Consider the following 22,571-nt stretch of genomic DNA (forward strand, 5'->3'; position numbering starts at 1 on the left):
CTGGCGCGGTTGCGGGCACAGAGACTGACGCGACGGCGGGCGCGCGCCGCTTCATCCCTGGCGTGACGTCACATATCACGTGATGCAGCGATGGTGGCGCCGCCGCCGCGTCGCGCGCGACGGCGCGAACCGAAGCGTGGAGGCCTCCGCCGGGCGACGTCCGACGGCACAATATGAGGCCCCATCTGCAGCCGGTGTGACGTCATCACGTGACGCCATGTCACGTGACCTACTTGAAGGTCACTTGAAGGTCAATGGTGGCCACCGCCGGGCGTCGCGCGAAGGCCCGAAACCTACGTTAATATGCTTCGCATAAAATTTTCGCTACGCTAGTCAACACCGTGCATCGAGCGAGCCGGCGTATGTCGGAATTGGCTCCGTAAGCATGTTCGGAGGTGAATTGGCTCCGTGAGCGTGTTCGGAGTCGAATTGGCTCCGTGAGCGTGTTCGGAGTCGGCGCAGGTGGCCACTGCCGCGCGCTATGCGTCATCGTTTCAGTTCGCCGCAAGCGCGTGTTTATCGCAGAGGCCGACTATATGACCGCTTGCCAGAGAATATGCGTGCGCATTCAACATGGAAGGAGAAGAGTGTGATACTACCGATACAGAGAGCTGTGTTTATGGCTGTACAGAAATCGCAAGAGACTGTGCCCAACAATGATGAATAAAGAAGTTTAATAATCCTGCATAACTTATGGTATATATAATTGATAAGCAATTTGCATAACTACACAAGGCACACGTGTAACATAACCATAAGCTAACCAAAGCATATCCATGGGCCGTATTCTGTAGCGGTTCCTTTGGGAACCGGTTCCTTTGGGCTGTTGCCATTGGTCGGCGTTTCGTTGTCGTCATCCCTGGTGGGCGGGACCACAAATTTTGATGACGTCACACAGGTTGCCAATCTTCTGGAAAGGAACCGGTTCCCTGCTAGGAGAGGAACCGCGGAGAAGTGGTTCTCTCGAGGGTCGCGCGCGGGGGCGAGCATGATGTCGAGGGTTGCTAGGGCAACCGTGGCTGCCGGCTAACCTCGCGCCAGCTGACGAGCCGGCACCTAGACGAGACGAGACAGAGACGGCAATGGCGGCTCCTTTGGTTGTGTTGCTGGGGAGTGCCGAAAGACAACGACGCGACGAGAGGCAACGACGCGACGCGTTCGGCATGGCCGAAGAAGAGTTTCGAAGGCATTTTAGGCTCTCCAAAGACATAGTGTGACGTCTTTGCGATGAGCTGGAAGGACATCTCGGACCTCAAAGATTTCGTGGTGTCGACACTACGATGAAAGTGCTGTGCGCGCTGCGGTTTTTTGCCACCGGGAGCTTTCAACAGTGCGTCGGGAATGAAGAAGCGATTGCACTGTCGCAGCCTTCGGTCAGCCGGATCATTACAGCCGTCGCCAAGGCCATTACGGTTGTGGGCAAAGAAAAAGGATGGGTTAGATTCCCATCCACGGCGCAACAGAAAGCCGCCGTCAAGGAAGGCTTTCTTAGCCGTGGAAAAATTCCAGAGTTCTAGGATGTGTGGACGGGAGTCTGATAGCCATCGTTCGCCCTAAGAAGCTCGGCCCCGGCGAAACGGAATCGTACTGGAGCCGTAAAGGGTATTACGCCCTCAACTGCATGGTCGTGAGTATTGTTCATTGACAAATATTTTCGATATGTGATTGCGCGAGTGCACGTTGTAAAAAACTTCGTTTCGTTATTTTTCATCAATTGCCGGTAATACTTGCGTTCCTATTTGAGAAAGTAGCGTTTGTGTTGTATGTGTAATGACGACTTTGATCTTGGCAATAGAACCCGGCCGCACTTTTTCAGTGCTCTCTAATCACAGTTGAATAGCCTTTTCGATGCTACAATGTAAACACATTACCGCCGACTTAAACCGGAATAGACGCCGTAGCAGTGAAGGGAGTCTTCGTCTGCGAGCGATCCTAACAGAAGACGAGCCCTTGTGATTCTTATTCGACGTAAAACTAAAGCATTGTGGCCAACAGACTGTAAACTTGAAAAGGAGCATCCCATCAATGAAAATGGTGTGAGGGAGAATGAGAATGTGTGGACACCCATTTGCTCTAGCTGTTAATACGGCACATGCTGCCACTTCCGCGTTCTTTCGCTTGTAATAGGCACTTTGTCTGGAAAAACAAGAAAAAAATACAGGTGGCACTCTCTAGCAGAATCTTGTACAATATGGACGGAAGAAACCAAAGGAATTATTTTGCACATTGTGTTGTGACCGCACGCCATACATGAGCACATTTACACATGCCAACATTGCATTTGTAGGTTAAGATGACATTGTTATCATGCTGATGATTAGTTCAACTGCCTACTGCGTATGTTGATATCTCCTTTTCTGTAATTGTGTTGGCTGACTGAACAGTAACTGATTGGCAAGTAGTGTTGTAAGCAAAAGTTTGTGCCAGATATTTGTTGCAGTGGCATTGACACCTTCTCTTTGCTTTCTCTTACGAGGTGTGTGATGCAAAGCTGAATATCCTGGCAATTGTCCCACGGTTTCCGGGATCGTGCCACGATTATTTCGTTTGGAGGCATTCTGCATTTCGCCGCCGCCTCACTCGTGGCCTGTTACTTCATGGAGAAGTCTTGCTTGGTAAGTGCACCTAAAGTAGCAGTGCTTCTTCCACATGTAAAACATACACAGTCAAATAGTTTTGCATCCTAGCAAGCTTTAAGAAAGCGTGATTTGCTAGAAATGTGTTGTGAATGCAGCAGTACCTAATGAACCTGCAGCGACTATCGAGAGAAACATGTCTCTCTCTTAGAAGGCAGATATTTTTACCAGCATGTATACAACAGCTGACATGTTATTCTGTTTATTTACTTATTAATTTCAATACACTGAATGCCACGTGGAGCGTTACCGGCAGGGGTGTAATTCTACAGAACACGTCGAAATGGCAGTTTTCAAGTATGATGGAAAAGGGTTGGTGACAATGGACTCGGGTAGCTGGTTCCTGGCCACTGTCCATGGAACGAAGGAATAAGCGTGTGCGTGAAACTTTCGGCATCGACGTTAGTGATCGCTGTAGTATATATTGTAGAATAGTGCAAGTTGCGCTATTTTTCTTTGTGTCACAATGTCTGCAATTTTTTTTGTTGCAGCGACATGTGGTGCTGGAGTGATTAGAAAGGATCAAACGGGTAGCTCGAGTTCGGGTACCTTCGCGAGAAGAGGTACGAAAAGTAGAGTAAGGATCCCAGATACTGGCAGCATATTCGAGAGTAGACCTTAGAAGTGTTTTATAAAATAACACTTCTGAAGAGAGAAGAGCTAATTAGTTTTAGTGGAGGATGTACATTTAGGGAGAAGCAAATGGGATGAGCGGAGCAGAAAACCACGAGTATGAAATAAATATTACATGTCCAACTTAACCCGAGAATGAGATTTGCAGCCGAGACAACAGGTGAAATTGGGCTTTTCTTTAAAATGAGTCGAACTTTCTTTACAACTTTCTGGGAAGGTCAATGTTCAATAGATATTGCAACAATAAATCCAAGACCCGCTGCTGTTGTAAAAGGGCCCTGGCGTAGACTGTGTTCTTGCATTGTGCCTTAATGTATCCACGTTCGTTCACTGACGTGCAACACTTTACAGGGGACTCTGGGTACCCGCTAGAGCCATGGATCATGACTCCTGTGCCTGGTCACCCAAATCGCCTCACGGCAGAGGGGCGCTATAATGAGGCACACGCATCAATGCGAAATGCCGTTGAGCGGTGCATAGGAGTCGTCAAGAGCCGCTTCCGATGCCTGCAGAGGTATCGGGTGCTCCACTACTCGCCTCAGAAAGCAGCCACTATTGTTGCAGCTTGTGCAGCGCTGCATAACCTCTGCCTTGCAGCAGGCGTGCCTCTGCCAGACGACCCAGGTGACGACGGTGCACATGACGACAGCGCACAGGAGCCAGCCCAGGCACAAGTGCCGCTTCAAGTACAGGTGCCACCGCAGGCGCACCCTGTGCAGCCTTCTCGAGCTTTGTTTCAAAGAGGCCGTGCGGTGCGTGAATCCATAGTTGGTGTGTTTCGGCTGCCCAGAAATTTGCGCATTGCCTACCTGCAAAGTGTGCGCCGGCGCATTCGCTGGCAAATGAGGTGGAGACATGTGCTGGTGTAACATGTTTTATTTTTATTTTCATAAAAGTAAATAGGCCGTGCACTTCAACATAACACATTGCGTGTGCTCACATGTGGCTAATCATAGTATGCTGCATACTGCAGTAGTGAAAAGCACATGATTTGTCTATGTTGAGCATGACAGATACACATGCAGTGACAAATAACCATGTGCCATTATGTTACTCCTTTGCTTTGTTCACTGTGCTTTTGAATATTGTCTCGCCAGGGAATTTTCTTTAAATAAAGGTTATTTCCAAGATGAATGGCAACCAATCTTGCATTGTTGAATATTGCTTTGCAATGCCTATTTTACTGTGCAGTATGCATTGTTCCAAAGCTGAAGATGTCTGTTCATGTGTGACACGCAAGAGCAGCATGAGTTACACAGCAACTGAAATGTCGTCAGCAATCTGTATAGCACATATTGAAACGTATAGCAACAAACGAGACATGTCAAGCACTTATTGGAGCAGGATTTCTTTAAATAGCAGACACTCATGCTTACTACTGCTTTGTTTAAACTCGAGTTGCTTCAACATTGCATTTCTTGCACACATGATTTCACATAATGCTCGTAATTGCTGCTTAACAAGGTGCAACAATATAAACAAAATCATGACAATGAAACATTTCTTTATTTATTCATTTTATTCATTGGGTACCTGCTTCGCCATTCAGGCATTACAGCAGGGAGGGTACAACTCATATAAATGAACACTCAGAATTACACTCATAAAGCATGGAAGAAATCATCATTTGAACAAATACAGACAGTGTCAGGTGGTAGAGTATTCCAGTCTCTTATAGTACGAACATAGAAAGAGTAGCGGAAAGCGTCGCTTTTAACCCTCTATTGCATGGCGTCCCATATTTGGCACATACCGGTTACCATTCTTTTTCGCGTGTGTGAGATTCCCAGTTGAGAATGTGATACCGTCAGAGTAAATCTCGTAGTTATGCGCACTTATTATGGGCAAGTGCTGCCATCTCTTGAGTGATACGCAAAACAGAGGTGAAGTAGATTTTGGGATGCGACGTGAAACTCGGAGGGGGCAAACACGAGCAATTGGTTTTTTTTTTCTCTGAAAAGTTCGACCGCAGAAACGTAGAAAAATTATTTTGGCATATTTTTTGGCCTCGCCAATTCAAGGCAGTTACTAGTTTTCTCAATTTTGCCTGCAACTACAGCAGAGAAACCGAAATCGGTGTGTGCCATATTTGGCACAGTATGAACTTGAAATACAAAATATGGTAACGTGCTGCCATCTGTTCAATAGCCCGAAGCTGCAGGTCACTCTATCACAAGATGTAATTTTGACGATCGGTACGGTGAGGGCGAATTGTCTACCAAACAGCCGCCTGAAAAGTGAAAAGGAACCGAAATGTAAAGGAAGTGGTGCTTCAGAGGCACTCACAAGCGTGATAGATGACTTAGAGTTATCGTGTGTGCGTTGATACGACAACCGCGCCGTGACATTTCTGTCGAGCTTTGTTGGGAGAGATCCAGTCCAAAAGACTCAGCGCTGGTTTACCTCCGCCAAGGTGTTTCGCGAAATTGATTGCCCCAGCGTAGTAAATGTCCATAACAGGCACATGGGTGGTGTCGACCTGCTGGACTCTCTGTTTGGACTTTACTGCATACATATCAGATGTCGAAGAAATGGCACTTTCGAATTTTTACGCCTATGCTAGACTTATCGGTACTAACAGCATGGGTATTGTACAGGAGGGTGCAGGAGCAGCTTAGGAGGAGACAAGTACTACCGCTGGCTCAATTAAAAGCAGAAATTGCAGAATGCCTTACCTCGCATAACAAGTGCCTACCCAACTAGCGACCAGGAAGGACTTCTAGTCAGGACATCGAATTCCATGTTCAAGTCAAAAAAGCACAGGGACCAGCGGCCGCAATGCCACCCAAAGACGACCGATCTGACCAAGTCAGCCACTGGCCAGAATTTGACGAGAAGAAACAAAGATGTAAGCGGCCACCTTGCACAAACAAGTCGTTGGTAAGATAGAAGAAGTGAAACATTCATCTGTGCCTGAACGCAGCAAACAACTGTTTCATTTCATTCCCCACATCACATTAAAAGGCCACCATCCGTGAAGCTTTGTTTTCCGCCCATGGCAGCAAGAGCGCTCAGCCATCTTCATGGTGTGCCATATTTGGCACAAAGCTTTATCTTTATTATTACAGTTATGTTTGTTCATTCAATCAATAATGAAAGCTGAAAAAATGACTTTCATAATTCATGCAATAGAGGGTCAAAAGGAATCTCACATATTTTTAATTTGTGATCTCGCCTTTTAGAAACATATGTGGGCGGCTGAAAATACAATTACCTGGCTATCCCCGTATTAGAGTGGTATATGTTATGAAGAAATTTTAATCTGAGATTTCGGCGACGGTGTTCAAGAAGATGCCAATTTAATGCTTTTTTGCTTTCTGTCATGCTAAGCATCCTGTCATAATTGCCAAGGACAAACCGAACTGCCCTGTTCTGCACTTTTTCTAGTTTATCTACAAGTTCTGTAGCATATGGATCCCAGCAAACACACGCATACTCCAGTGTACTGCGCACATGTGTGAAATACAGTTGCTCCCTAAGTTTCTGTGGCAAGCTACTAAAGTTACGTTTCAAAAAATCTAATGCTCCGACAGCCTTGTTCCTAACATGAGTAACGTGTCTGTTCCACCTTAGATCAGCAGAAAAAAATACATCTAAGTATTTATTTTCTGACACTTGTTCAAGAGTAGCATTATTTATAGTGTTACGATTGCTGTCGTATGAGCTCTTCCAGGTAAAGGTGACGTGGACACTCTTTTTCTCATTCAGTGACATTTTCCATTTTTCACACCATATGGCAATCAAATCCAAATCGTGTTGTAGTGCTTGTTGGTCAGATTCGCTGTTGATGACCCTATATACTATACAGTCATCTGCAAACATTGTAAATATTTATTTATTTATTTACACGTACCTTACAGGCCTTCGAGAAGGTATAGTGTAAATGGGGAAATACGGTAACATATTAGTATGGAATCGGGAAAGAAATAAACTGCAGCATAATGAAAGGAGTACGCACAGAACATGGAAAATTATTACATTAGCAAATACAATATGTAGAGCAATAACAATAAATGGTAAACAACAACATAATAGCATAATAACATTGTAAACATTTTTGCATGTTATACAGTAGTAAGTATTGTAAAGAAATTGGGACCACTGAAATTCTTTAACTTGTAGAAAAAATGCAAGAAAATTACAAAGGACATGACGTGTTTAGACGGTTGAAACGGCATATTGATCGTTTAGCAGATTGCGAAATGCAGTGTGTTTATATTGGCATGCAATGGTATCTGGTAGTGCGTTCCATAAACGGACCGCACGGGGCAAAGTTGAAAAATTAAAAGCGTGTGTGTTGCCATAAATCGCGACAGCGCGTCGACTTGGCGTTGACCTATTGAAACCCATGCGCTGATGTTCACCTCTTCGTCGGGCTCGAAGAACGGCGGGCAGACTCCGATGGCGCTCGCCCTTCCAACTAAAGAGAGGACGCGCCCTCGCGGTCCGGGCAGGCTGCCTCCTCCGGTTCCTCTGTGATTAACACGTTTGTTAGAATATGGTGCGCAAAAGCTCCGTCAACGAGTGTGCTTACCTGCTTTCGGCGTGCAAGGCGGCTGCATCACGGCGGGCGTTATACACATCTTTCTTCCACACGCCGCGCCATTGGGCTGCAGTTTTCACTGCCGGGCCCTCAGCATTCAGCAAGGCAGTCACTGGCTGCCAGAGCTCCTTGCGCGCCGCCGTCAGCTGTTGACCCAGCACACACGACGCCTTCGCAAGGTAGGGGTGCTCTTCAACAAATGACACGAGTATATCGCGCGGCCTCGCTCAAACATGAGGACCCAGTTTCGGATTCGGCGCGCAAACTGGCAAGTCCAAAACGTAAACAAAGCGAGGCAACTTGTTTGCATAACGTATGGCACACCACCTAGCGACTAAATAAGAAAACAACACAAATAAAATTACAACTCCCAGTAGCGGTCTGCGCCGCAAGCTCACATTTATTACTGAAAATATATTTGCAAGTGTTCTATACAAACCAATGTTTTTTTATCAAACCAGCAACATCCTTCAATTGCTATACCGTCCCCTAAGTACAAACAAAAATGATGACGTGATCTTCCGGCAGACCGCCGCTCGTTGATTGGTTCCCCTCACGCCGCCCCGTTCCACTCTTTCTCCGAGTGACGTAATCCAGACGTAACAGCCAAAGGGAACCGGTTCCCAAAGGAACCGCTACAGAATACGGCCCCATAAGTGAAACCGTAAGCATATCCATAGGCTAAATCATAAAGCATAACCATAAGCTAAATCTTAAAGCATAACCATAAGCTAAACCATAAGCATCACCGAACCTTTTCGATTCGAGATATCCAGGCTTAACGTTAGCTAAGCCCCAGCCAATTTTCTTATTTTCTACTTCGTTATGAGAGCGACACAGAAGATGAACATTGTCCAAATTGAGAGGAAACGTCAGCACGAGTACGTCGAGTTAACGGTACGTATGCGATTTGGTCATGGCTATCATACGAAAGAATAAAGGTTGATTTGATGATAATCACTGGGCCCTCGCCGGGAGGCTTCGGTCGCTAGCGAATACTATTCACTATTCTACTGCGATATCCGCAGCCTCCACTCAAACACCTTGTCATCGGTACCGCTAAAACAGTCATGGATACCATTTAATTGCATAACTGATATGGTCGAGTCACTAGTGATCACAAGTGAAATACAATGCGCAGTTCGGGGTTCTTGGTGTTTTGCGCAACATAACGTCATATGCATTCAATGAAATACTATGAAACGAGTGGCCCATTATGCCTACTATAAACTCGTATACTTAAGTCATTGGCGAATATTATTCACCTATTTTACTATCCCTGAGGCAGCTTTCCTTCGTGAGTGCCGTCAGTAGTATCAATGAAGTTGTAGCACGATGGAGCACTTTTGCGTTACCACTGCCAACTGATACCGCCGAGTTTTTAGTCATCACTAGTGGTACGCTCACTGCGATGTTCTCGAATTTTCATGCAGAATAGCGTCATAGATATGAAATTAAATATAATTCAGACGGCTATTCACTAACTATAATTTGATAACTATAGGAAATACCAAGATTGATTCACTCTAGTGATGAAGAATCACTTTGTGTAGTTTGATGGTCACAGCCATCATTCATGCACGCCGTCAATGGTATAAATGAAAGTGTCAAGAAATGAGTTTTAATCAATCAACATTGCTAATTGACATCGCAGAGCCATTAATGGTCACTAGCGATAAGCTCTGTTCGGTGTTCTTGCACTTTTATGCTGCATAGCGTCAGGCATGTCAAATGGTAAGTAATTCAAACGATGATTCAAGATTAATAACCTGGAGAGGATAAGAATTAGCCACTAGTAATCACGAATCACTTTGTTGTGACAGCGGTAGCAACCATTCGTTCATTTTGCCACAGGTATTGAATGTGTTTCCCTAATTACTTTCCTCTGAGATTGCTGATGTGATCGAATTACTGGGGGTCATTGGTGACTACGTTCACTTTAATTTTCTCGACTACTCACCAATCACAGCTTCATGGACATAAAATGAAAAGTAGCTCAAAGGGTGATTAAGTTATGACAATTATGAAATGAGAAGATTGAGCCAGTAGTAAATATCAATAATTCTTTACCATTACAGCGTCTACTTGTACGCGCTGCAATTGAGTAAAGTTTCAATAAACCAGCAATATTTTGAAGAATAGAAAGAACATCAGCGAGTCATTAGCAATAAATAGTGATTTTGCACAGTTCTGTTTGCCGGGTATGTACAATTCTTCACTGTAACGGCATCTCATGAAAAGTCGTTAGCAGCGTAATTAGACTATGCTGTGTAGGATCGCATATGGTTTAGTCCCTGGAGATGACAGATCACATCACATTTCCCGTACTTCGCATATATGTAAACTTCGGTAATACGCTATGAAGTGAACAGGGCGTTCACGGTGCTTTAGAATGGGTATGGTAGCTGTGATGCGTACAGAACGTTTTCGCAGGTCTGATAGACCTGCGAAAGGCGGCTTATTTGACGGTTAGAAAGCCGGCTTATTTGACGGTTTGCTGTTCTAACAAATTTCTTGAAAAGGCGAATGATGTGAATGAGTAAAAAGGGCGGCAACAAACAACAAAACGCCCAGAAGGACTGAAATGGACACATAATTGCTCAAAATGCAATCTGCAAGAACGGCTTTACAATAATTAAAAAAAAAAGCATCAAGCCTCTTGAGAAGCAAGCGTACCTGCGTGCACTACAATTTGTGTTTTGTTTTCCTTCACTTAAAGAGGGCCGTACTAATAACAGGGTAAATGATAAATGCCTAGAACGGTTGCATTTGTTTTGCTTTGACGTGTTTCAGTGTACATTATTCCTTTCAGGGAGAGCTTAATTTGTATATATGGCCTTGCTTATCGTCATCACTCTCAGTCATTGCTTGTGGACATTAGTCAGGTCCATCGTAGGGGATGCTTTCTTCTTGCCAGTATTCCTGTATAATTCTGTTCACTGTGTGCGTCCGCTGGATGCGCGCTTGTGAAGCAAAGGCCAGGCGTTCCTTAGCTTCATCGATGGCTGACAAAAGTGGCGAATCTTGAACTGCGGGAAAGCTTACTTTCGCGACCGCCATAAGCCTGCCACTTTCGTGTTTCGACTTTAAGAAGCCCTTCGAATGGCCACAATGAATTTTCCCGTTTGAGTATCACAGTTTCGCTCCCGGTCTTTGCCATATACTACTGGCTAGACAAAAGTAAGACCATGCCTATATACTATGGGCTCGCAAGAAGCTAGGAGGGTTTTGGAAAAGCTAGACTTCCGAGCATCAGAGTGCTTTGATGTCGTAGTGAAAAAGTTCAAAGTAATTTTTATTCATCAGCCTAATAATTTGTGCTAACGCGTCAAGTGATTCTCATCGAATCAGCCTTTATTGCTTCGTTTGATAGTCATGACCAAATCGCATGTGTACCATTAACTCGACGTACTCATGCTGACGTTTCCTCTCAATTAATTTGGAGAATGTTCATCTTCTGTGCGCTCTCATAACGAAGCAGAAAATAAGAAAATTGGCTGGGGCTTAGCTAAGGTTAAGCCTTGATATCTCGAATCGAAAAGGTTCGGTGATGCTTATGGTTTAGCTTATGGTTATGCTTTAAGATTTAGGTTATGGTTATGCTTTATGATTTAGCCTATGGATATGCTTACGGTTTTACTTATGGATATGTTTATGGTTTAAGTTATAGATATGCTTGGGGTTCAGCTTATGGTTATGCTTTATGATTTAGCCTATGGATATGCTTACGGTTTCACTTATGGATATGCTTTGGTTAGCTTATGGTTATGCTACACGTGTGCCTTGTGTAGTTATGCAAATTGCTTATCAATTATATATACCATAAGTTATGCAGGATGCAGGAGGGAAGATAACCGATGGTCATTAAGGGTTACGGACTGGATTCCGAGGGAAGGGAAGCGTAGCAGGGGGCGACAGAAAGTTAGGTGGGCAGATGAGATTAGGACGTTTGGAGGGTCAACATGGCCACAATTAGTACATGACCGGGGCAGTTGGAGAAGTATGGGAGAGGCCTTTGCCCTGCAGTGGGCGTAACCAGGCTGATGATGATGATGATGATGATGATGATGATTATGCAGGATTATTAAGAGGAAGCTTTAGCTCCAGTGCTCCTATCTAAATACATGTAAAAGGAGAATTCGTTTTTCTCGGCAACCACTGCACCAAATTTGACGAGGTTTGTTGCATTTAAAAGAAAAGCTTAAAATCTAGTGACTGTTGGTTTCGAATTTTTGAGTTAGGTCGTCAATTTTTTATTAAAAATTGGCAAAAATCGAAAATTTTCAGAAAACGAAACTATCAAGTTTACAACCCTGTAACTCAACCACTAAAAATGATAATACAATTCTGTGAATTGCATCTAATAGTACATCTAAAGCGGACAAAATTGATATGTTACACATGAATATAAAAAAATTTAATCACAGGGAAATACAACTTTTGCAAAACCGTTGTAACCAACGTAACAAATTCACGTAAGATGTAAAATGACATATTGAATTTGTCCGCTTTGAATGATCTAATGGATGCCGTTTACAGAACCGCGATATCAGTTCTTGATGCAGAGCTATGAATTTGTAAACTTCGTGCTTCTATTTTTTTCAAACGGTCACATATTTGAAAATCGTTTTAAGAAAATTCAAGCCCTAAATCGAAATTCCGCTTCCAACAGTCACTAGAATTTAACTTTCTCTCTCAAATGCAACAAATTTCATCAAAATCGGTCCAGGGGTTATCTCATAAAAGCGTTTTTGCGTTTTACATGTATTTGAATAGGCCGCGTCGGAGTTGGGCCCGAGCTAAAGCTTCCTCTTAAACTTCTTTATTCATCATTGTTGGGCAAAGTCTCTTGCGATTTCTGTACAGCCATAAACACAGCTCTCTGTATCGGTAGTATCACACTCTTCTCCTTCCATGTTGAATGCGCACGCCTATTCTCTGGCAAGCGGTTATATAGTCGGCCTCTGCGATAAACACGTGCTTGTGGCGAACTGAAACGATGACGCATAGCGCGCGGCAGTGGCCACCTGCGCCGACTCCGAACACGCTCACGGAGCCAATTCGACTCCGAACACGCTCACGGAGCCAATTCGACTCCGAACACGCTCACGGAGCCAATTCGACTCCCAACATGCTTACGGAGCCAATTCTGACATACGCCGGCTCGCTCGATGCACGGTGTTGACTAGCGTAGTGAAACTTTTCGCTTCAAGATCTCCAAAAGTTGTCGTTAGTCCCGTGGCAGGAGAGTTACTGGTTTACCTCGACGCTCTTTCATGTTCAAGGTGTTAACTCATAATCTGTTCGCGAATTTTCAGAAGTCTTGAAATCCAATGGATCTTGAATTCCGTTGTGCCGGGATTAAATTCACTGGCGTTTGGATTATTTCGGCTGGCGTTTGGATTAAATTGAGTGGCGTTCGGATTAAAATCACTGGCACTTGGATTAAATTGACTGGCGCTTAGATTAAATTGACTGGCGCTCGGATTAAATTGACTGGCGCTTGGATTAAATTGAGCGGGAAAACCTGTAGTGTAATCTAAGGCAAACTGCCTTCTGTCTGCAAGCGACTGCAATAAAGAGCCATTTATTTAGAGAAAATTGACGGCTACCATAGCGTGCCTTCCTTACAGTGTAATTCCACAACTTGGAAGTCGTGCGACTGAGCTAGTAACCAGCCTAAGCGACGCCATAGCAAAGTGTGAACTTTGCAATGACCTTCGTCACCCGTCATAGTCAAGGCTTCCTTGGAAAAATAAGAGCCTTGTTGGTCAGCATTCGTGCGTGTCTTTTTCGCTCCTTCAAGAATGTCCTTGACCGCGCTCCCTGTTGAGAGCGTTGGACAATAATTTTGCACTTCTCGAGCCACAATTTCTTCTTGAGACGTGAAAGCAGACTTGATCGAATGAAAAGGCAAATCACCTGGGTTTTGTGGTCATGAGGACTCCCGTATAATGAAGGACTCGGAATTACTTTTCATCGACGGTAGTTTCTTGAAGTACACCCATGTCACGGTGCAAGAGTGTTCTTTGAGATCCGCGCCCTTGGGAATGCAGCCGCCGCGACCGGCAATCGAAAAAACTGCAGTTCGGCATATTTAACACACCTGACGCAGCTGTCGATGAGGCAGCAGCGCTGGTGACAGAATTGATGTAGTGAATTGAATTCAAATGCACCGACTCCTTGTGCGTGAGATACAAAACGTCTTAAAAGGCTCTTACGAGAAAAAATTGCAGTCATTTGGAACAGTAGCAATGGCACCCACGTGCCGTCACCATAGGCAAATATTAGGCCAAACTAAAGCGATAGATTAGCGTGCGTGAACGTCTTAGGCGTCAATATTGTAGGCAACAGAGCTTTATTAAGCGAGAAATCGATTGAAATCCAGAGCAAGGTTAGGGACTTCCCCGGGACATTCAAGTACTAGCCCGATGACGAAGGCACTGAGCATTACAATTCTGCCTCTATTACTCAACCACTGCTAATAAAAAAAATATTATCGCAGTTTATTGTAAGACGGAAGAGAATGCTACTTGTCCAGTCCTATTCGATGTTTAGAAAAAAAGAACTGAGTAACGCAACCCTCGACAACGATGTGGGCGGTCGAAAAGTTTCGTTTTCTCCCCTTTGCGTAGCACGCGCTTTGGAATTTCAGTCGTTTCATTATTGCGTAGTGCTGCATTGGTTTTGCTGGCTCTAGAAACTCACACAAGCTGCAACTAGCAGAGGATACCACGTGTGATGTCGCGGGAGGCTCAGAGTGCACGCCACACAACCAAGAACAGCTGCAGCGGAGACGCTCTCTCTTGGCTCGGTTTCTCCATGGCCGCGCGTTGGCGTTTTGCGCAGAAAAGTGTAGCGCCGCCTGTCGCGTACCGTTCTACTCACGCGGCGACGGCGTATGCAACGTGACCATCCCCGCTCAGGGATGGCCGATTCGAATTGCGCTAAACGTACGAGTACCCCTCAGGCGCAATTTTCTCGTAAACCAAGTCTTTCCTTGCATGGAACAAGCGCTGCGAAGTTACTGGAATGTTATATTAACAGTTCAACGTCGACTTAGCACCTGCCTGTAGTGTCCCTTTAAAGGAGCACGCCGAGGAGCTGGTCACATTTACAGAGGCTCATATATATATGCAGCATTGCAGGGACAGTATATAAGGCGATTTTACTTTTTCGGAAGGATCAAGTTTCTGCGTGTATTAGTGTGCATTGTTTTTCAGTAGCATTAGGGAGAATGTACGTCGACATTCCCAGTTTTGACTTGAACATTAATCGCACGGTGTTTGGAGCCGATATCACAGCAATTCTCTTCGGAATCTTTTGTGTCTTAACCAGTTGACGATTCACTGCCAGATGAATTCATCAGTGCCAAGGACGTTAGACGAAACTCGCACAACATATTGCTGCAATTTGGCAACCATGGCAGTCTGTTCTTTCGACCGTCTGCGTTTGTGTTTGCCGCTGAATTTTCCCTACCGCGATTCTTATTCGTGTCTCTGAGATGGGAAGTTTCCACATATTAGGCGAGATGAAAAGAAAGCGTTGGTTTGCACAGCGCCCGTTTGCACACGTGAATGAATATTCTAATAAATATGTATACGAATTTTTTTCCTTGTTCATGACTCCGGTGCATTTTAACAGCCAAGAGTCCCTCGTATGGGTCGGCCTGAAAGGCCCGTAGTATCCGTAAATAAACAAAAAAGAACAAAATTCGATACGCAAAACTTCTCATTGATGATGTGTGAACTGGTCTCCTTATGTCTCCCAATCGCGCTACTTTTGGAAGTAGTGGCCTATAAAAGGTTTGTTCTACAGCAAAAACAAAGACGCGACGGGTAAGCAGCATATGAGACAGAAAAGCTGTGTACCGCTATTAATGCAACAGCAATTAAGAGGGCTTCCACGTCAATTCCGTCCACTGCGTTACGCTGCAAAAGACGGTGCTGACGCTGTCGTGTCCATCTCCTTAATCATCACACTCACCATTGGGCTAGAAAGCTTTACCCGCTTCCACCCCGATTTGCACCCATGCATCTTCGGCAATGTGCAATTAAGAGCAATACACGCTAACCGCTGCCTTGTGGGGTAGCTTTGCTGCTCAGTAATTTTCGCGGCGATAAGGTATTGATCAATGAGGTAAATGTTGCAGTAAATCAGGTAGCGCAGGACATGGGTAAATAGAGATAGCTAGGCTTGGCTTGGCTTTGCTGCTGCTGCTTTGCTGCCGCCGCCGCTGCCACTGCTGCCGCTTCTGCCACTGCTGCTGCCGCCGCCGCCGCTGCTGCTGCCGCCACTGCTCCTACTGCTGCTGCTGCCACTGCTGCCGCCGCTGTTGCCGCCGCTGCTGCCGCCACTGCTGCTGCCGCTGCTGCCGCCGCCGCAGCCGCCACTGCTTGCTGCTGCTACTGCTGCTGCTGCTGCGCCGCCGCGGCTCCTGCCGCCGCGGCTCTTGCCGCCGCTGCTGCTGTTGCTGCCGCTGCTGCCACTACTGCTGCCACTGCCAATGCTGCTGCCGCTGCTGCTGCTGCCGCTACGCTGCTGCTGCCGCTACCGCTGCTGCTGCCGCTGCCGCTGTTGCTGCCGCTGCTGCTGCTGCTGCTGCTGCTGCTGCCGCTGCTGCTGCCGCTGCCGCTGCCGCTGCTGCTGCCGCTGCCGCTGCCGCTGCTGCTGCCGCTATTGCTGCCGCTGCTGCTGCTGCTGCCGCAGCCGCCGCCGCTGCCGCTGCTGCTGCCGCTGCCGCTGCCGCTGCTGCTGCCGCTGCCGCTGCTGCTGCCGCTGCTGCTGCTGCTGCTGCGGCCGCTGCCGCTGCCGCCGCTGCTGCTGCCGCTGCTGCTGCCGCTGTTGCCGTGGCTGCTACTGCTGCCGCTGCTGCTGCTGCTACTGCTGCCGCTGCTGCGGCTGCTGCTGCTACTGCTGCCGCTGCTGCTGCTGCTGCCGCTGCCGCTGCCGCTGCTGCAGCCGCTGCTGCTGCTACTGCTGCTGCTGCTGCGTAATATTGACGCCTAAGACGTTCACGCACGCTAATCTATCGCTTTAGTTTGGCCTAATATTTGCCTATGGTGACGGCACGTGGGTGCCATTGCTACTGTTCCAAATGACTGCAATTTTTTCTCGTAAGAGCCTTTTAAGACGTTTTGTATCTCACGCACAAGGAGTCGGTGCATTTGAATTCACTATATCAATTCTGTCACCAGCGCTGCTGCCTCATCGACAGCTGCGTCAGGTGTGTTAAATATGCCGAACTGCAGTTTTTTCGATTGCCGGTCGCGGCGCCTGCATTCCCAAGGGCGCGGATCTCAAAGAACACTCTTGCACCGTGACATGGGTGTACTTCAAGAAACTACCGTCGATGAAAAGTAATTCCGAGTCCTTCATTATACGGGAGTCCTCATGACCACAAAACCCAGGTGATTTGCCTTTTCATTCGATCAAGTCTGCTTTCACGTCTCAAGAAGAAATTGTGGCTCGAGAAGTGCAAAATTATTGTCCAACGCTCTCAACAGGGAGCGCGGTCAAGGACATTCTTGAAGGAGCGAAAAAGACACGCACGAATGCTGACCAACAAGGCTCTTATTTTTCCAAGGAAGCCTTGACTATGACGGGTGACGAAGGTCATTACAAAGTTCACACTTTGCTATGGCGTCGCTTGGGCTGGTTACTAGCTCAGTCGCACGACTCCCAAGTTGTGGAATCACACTGTAAGGAAGGCATGCTATGGTAGCCGTCAATTTTCTCTAAATAAATGGCTCTTCATTGCAGTCGCTTGCAGACAGACGGCAGTTTGCCTATAGCCCTAGTTTGCCCTAGCAGCTGCCCTTGCTCTCATATATATATATATATATATATATATATATATATGTGTGTGTGTGTGTGTGTGTGTGTGTGTGTGTGTGTGTGGCCGGTAAGGTATCTTGCCTGTCTTTCCTTGCTGATTTCTTTCTTTATCGAAACGTTTATCTATTCATATAGATAAGCTTGTAACGACTCCGGGTTTATCAATCTCTCCCCTGCTTTTTCTCAAAAACAGTCGAAGCATCGTTTGCTTATTTCGACTGCCTGACTATTTAATATCAAGAAAGGGGCTGACAGATGGAATAGCACACTGTGGTATAAAGTGAGGCACCTTATCCCTGTTTACAAACTTTATATCACAGTGACTATTTAATAGGGTTTTGAGCGCCCAGTATTCCGCTATACGTAAGGGCGTTTGCGTAATAACAGATAATCGGACGCTGGTAGTGCCATACTGTGAAGTTCCATCTAGCGACAATGCACTATATAAAATTGCTTGCCTTCTATAAATGTTCTTGTCGAAAAAAAAACATTTAGAAAGGCAGCGTGTTCATGATTACGTCACTGCCGAAACTTGAGATCAACGGGGAAGTAGAATACACTTGGATACTGCAACATTTCCTCTGCGTTTGCTTGGCTTAGCTGTGCGCCACCAGGTGGCGGCACCAATACGGGAACACCAATTTACGCCTCCGCTAACCCCGCACTCCGCTCACGTATAATGGGAAACTGGACACGCTAAAACTGTCTAATACTTCAATCTCTTTTGGATCAGAGCGTTTTTGAAAAGTGGACGTTCCCTGCGGGTCTTGCTGGGTGAATATCGCGGCATTCGTTTACGATGTATTCAATCTTTCCCAGATTTTGTCTGCAACAGACATATGCTCCATCATGTTGCAAATGTTAGCGTCGGAACTATTTTGTCCTCGGGCAGCCAGCTAGAAGCTAAAATATCGAGGCATCATCGGGCGGTGTTGCAATTTTAATTCAAAAAACCATAGCGTGTCAACGTTTACAGCTACGAACGGCCCTTGAGGCAGTGGCGGTTCGAGTTGTTCTGCTAAACAAACTTATCACTATTTGCTCGCTTTATATACCCCCACATTACAAACTAAGCAAACATGAATTTCAGTCCTTTATAGATGAATTGCCAGAACCTTATGTAGTTCTTGGCGATTTCAATGCACATAACTTCCTGTGGGGCGGCCCTCGTATAGATGCGCGAGGACGTCTTGTTGAACAGTTCCTTTTTTCTTCTGGTGCGTGCCTGTTGAATAAGAAGGAACACAGATATTACTCTCTTGCAAACAGAACCTATTCTTCAATAGATCTTAGCATAGTCTCTCCGTCTGTACTGCCTGAACTTGAATGGGAAGTTACGGACAACCCTTACGGCAGCGACCACTTCCCAATACTGCTAAGATCACCTAAAGAAAACGAATATCCACCACAGGCTCCTAGGTGGAAGATTGACAGAGCTGACTGGGAGAAATTCCGAACCCTAACTAGTATATCACGGGATGGCATGTCCTCGTTAGGAATTGATGCTGCTGTTGAGTATTTTACAGCCTTTATAATAGATGCCGCATCAAAATGCATATCAGAAGTAAATGGCGTGGCATGCAAACGGCGTGTCGCGTGGTGGAACGACGACTGGAGGATCGCTCGTAAAAAACAGAACAAAGCGTGGGGGTTGCTATGCGCCTCTCCCACTGCGGAGAATCTTTTTTATCTTTAAGAAAGTAAAGTCCCAAGGCAGGAGAACCCGCCGACAGGCTAGAAGAGAAAGTTGGGAGAAGTTTTTATCGAGTATCAACTCCTATACAGATGAGGCCAAAATCTGGAACAAGGTTAATAGGATAAGAGGGCGACAAACATATTCACTCCCTCTAGTAAACACACAGGGCGATACACTGAAAGACCAGGCAGACTCACTTGGGGAGCACTTTGAGCGAGTGTCGAGCTCAACGCACTATTCCCAATCCTTTCTTAAGCATAAAGAAATAGAAGAACGTAAGCCATTAACAAGAAAAAGTCGAGAGAAAGAGCTTTACAACCGTCCCTTTAGCATTGCCGAGCTGAGAGCTGCCTTGATCACATGCAAGAACTCTGCACCAGGACCTGATAGAATTATGTACGACATAATTAAGAACGTACACACTCATACACAACTGACTTTACTTGCACTTTTCAACACTATTTGGGCTGCTGGATATATTCCACTTGCATGGCGAGAAGCGATTGTGATTCCCATTCTGAAGCAAGGTAAAGATCCTTCGTTGGCGTCAAGTTACCGCCCGATAGCCCTCACAAGTTGCATTTGTAAGCTGTTTGAGAAAATGATTAATCGGCGACTCATACATTTCCTGGAATTAAACCAAATGATTGATCCCTTTCAGTGTGGCTTCAGAGAAGGGCGGTCCACAATCGATCACCTTGTGCGCATTGAGGGAAATATTCGCGACGCCTTTCTACATAAACAATATTTCCTATCCGTATTCCTCGATATGGAGAAGGCGTACGACACAACGTGGCGCTACGGAATCTTGAGAGACTTGTCGGGAATGGGCATCCGTGGCAATATGCTCGCCCTAATAGAAAGCTATTTGTCCAACCGTACATTCCGCGTGAAAGTCGGGAGTGTACTTTCACGTCCATTTATACAGGAAACTGGTGTACCCCAAGGAGGTGTGCTCAGCTGCACCCTCTTTATAGTTTAGATGAAAACACTGCGCGCTTCATTACCACCAGCTATTTTTTATTCCGTCTACGTAGATGACATACAAATAGGTTTTAAATCCTGTAACCTTGCAGTGTGCGAAAGACAAGTACAGCAGGGATTGAACAAGATATCTAAGTGGGCAGACGAAAACGGGTTTAAAATTAATCCCCACAAAAGTTCTTGTGTTCTTTTTACTAGAAAGAGAGGCCTGCTTCCAGATCCTTGTGTTCAACTGTGTGGACATCAAATGCCTATCAACAAGGAACACAAATTTTTAGGTATTATACTTGACTCCAAGCTTACTTTTATACAGCACATTAAATATCTTAAAGAAAGATGTCTAAGGACAATGAACTTGCTTAAAATCCTATCCCACTCAACATGGGGTAGCGACAGGAAGTGTCTGATGAATGTTATAAGAGCCTAATTCGATCACGATTGGAGTATGGTGCCGTCGTATATAACTCTGCCACTCCGAGCGCACTAAAGATCCTAGATCCTGTCCACCATCTAGGTATCCGTTTAGCCACTGGCGCTTTCAGAACAAGCCCGATTGAAAGCTTATACGCGGAATCAAATGAATGGTCCCTCCATCTACAGAGAAGTTACATCAGCCTTACATATTTCCTAAAAATACACTCCAATCATCAACATCCATGTTTTAACACTGCTAACGGTATGACCTGCACTACACTTCTCCATAATCGTACCTCTGTAAGAAAGCCTTTCTCGCTTCGAGTGAGGGAGCTTAGTGATGAGATACATGTCCCACTCCTCGAGCTTCGCCTAATGCATCCAACCAAGTTGTTACCGCCTTGGGAGTGGCAGGTCATAGAATGTGACATATCCTTTTTAGAAGTAACAAAACACGCGCCAGAGATCGAAATACGAAGTCATTTCCTAGAACTCCAGCACAAGCACTCCTGCGCAGAGTTCTACACAGACATTTCGAAGTCTAATGCCGGGGTTTCGTATGCTGCCGTCGGCCCATCCTTATCAGAATCCGATGTACTACATCCCGAAACAAGTATATTTACGGCCGAGGCCTACGCATTACTGTCTGCTGTGAAGCATATAAGAAAATCAAAACTTCAAAAGTCAGCGATGTATACAGACTCTCTAAGTGTCGTGAAGGCCCTGATGTCACTCTATACACACAAAAATCCAGTACTTAATGAACTATATTCGGTCTTGTGTAAAGCGTACAGATCTAACCAGCATATCATTATATGCTGGGTGCCTGGCCATAGAAGCATCGAGGGTAACGTTCTGGCGGACGACATGGCCACGACAATCGCATCGCAAGCTGTTAACCCTACCGCTGCGGTGCCTGTCACAGATCTGAGACCTTTCTTGTGAAGGAGATTGCGAGACCACTGGCAACGCATGTGGGACGCGGAAACGGATAATAAGCTCCACCTGATAAAACCACAGTTAGGATTCTGGCCCTCTACTACAAAATCGCTCCGAATAGATGTCCCATTCTGTCGTCTCAGAATAGGACACACGTTTGGCACCCATAATTTTCTACTCACCGGAAGTGGGCCTCCAACCTGTGGTAGATGCGGGGAGAGGCTGACCGTACTCCACGTCCTCCTGGAGTGTCGGGAAGCCTAATCTGAGAGAAAGACATTTTTCATTAGCATACCGACAGCACATTCCTCTTCATCCTGCAATGCTTCTTGGTCCAGAACCGTTTTTTAATACAGACACAGTCCTAGGTTTCCTCAGAGATGTGGTCTTACATGTGATTAGTCCCATGCATTCGTAGCGCCTCCTCTCTCCAGAGGATGCCACTGCGATAATTGTTTTGCATAGCACATGCCTCCAGGCCCTTGTGTTTCAAGGGCTCTAAGGAGGCAGCAGTGCTCTAGCATTTCTTATGATCTGATATATTTTACCTATCGTATCATTCTTTTTAAATGCACCTAAATGTTCATAGTACAAGTCATACGTCATCGCCATAATTTTGTGGCGACACACTCCGCGCATATTTCTGCGCACCCTCCGTCTTGTTATCATCTGGCCTAGCATAACACAGCTGCACGCTGGACTGCATGGTCGATAAAACATAGCGCCACCGCCACGTCACCCGAGGTATGCGTCACCGACGGTGGCTATAAAAACAGGCTGCCTGGCTGAGAAAGGCCGCCTTCTACCTTCCGCTACTGGGACGAACGTAGCGTTGGTATGCCCGTCCGCTGCCATCGTTAGTCGAATAAAGAAGCGTTACGTTTTTATG

The 22,571-nt window shown here is 45.8% G+C and overlaps 1 protein-coding gene and 1 long non-coding RNA gene across 2 annotated transcripts in view; one reads left to right on the forward strand and one right to left on the reverse strand.

Annotated features, from left to right (window-relative positions):
* LOC126540245 (uncharacterized) overlaps positions 1–21,947 on the reverse strand; it is a 57,668-nt gene extending 35,721 nt beyond the window's left edge. The window contains exon 1 of the mRNA XM_055075912.2: positions 21,865–21,947. The gene's annotated coding sequence lies outside the window, so the exon portion shown is untranslated. The remainder of the gene's footprint in view (positions 1–21,864) is intronic.
* Positions 882–4,409, forward strand: LOC129387175 (uncharacterized). The gene is made up of 3 exons (XR_008614462.2): positions 882–1,627; positions 2,477–2,615; positions 3,621–4,409. It is a non-coding gene; the product is annotated as an uncharacterized lncRNA (long non-coding RNA).
* Positions 21,948–22,571: the final 624 nt, after the last annotated feature.

Source organism: Dermacentor andersoni, chromosome 2 (assembly GCF_023375885.2).
Source record: "Dermacentor andersoni chromosome 2, qqDerAnde1_hic_scaffold, whole genome shotgun sequence".
NCBI classification, from domain to species: domain Eukaryota; kingdom Metazoa; phylum Arthropoda; class Arachnida; order Ixodida; family Ixodidae; genus Dermacentor; species Dermacentor andersoni.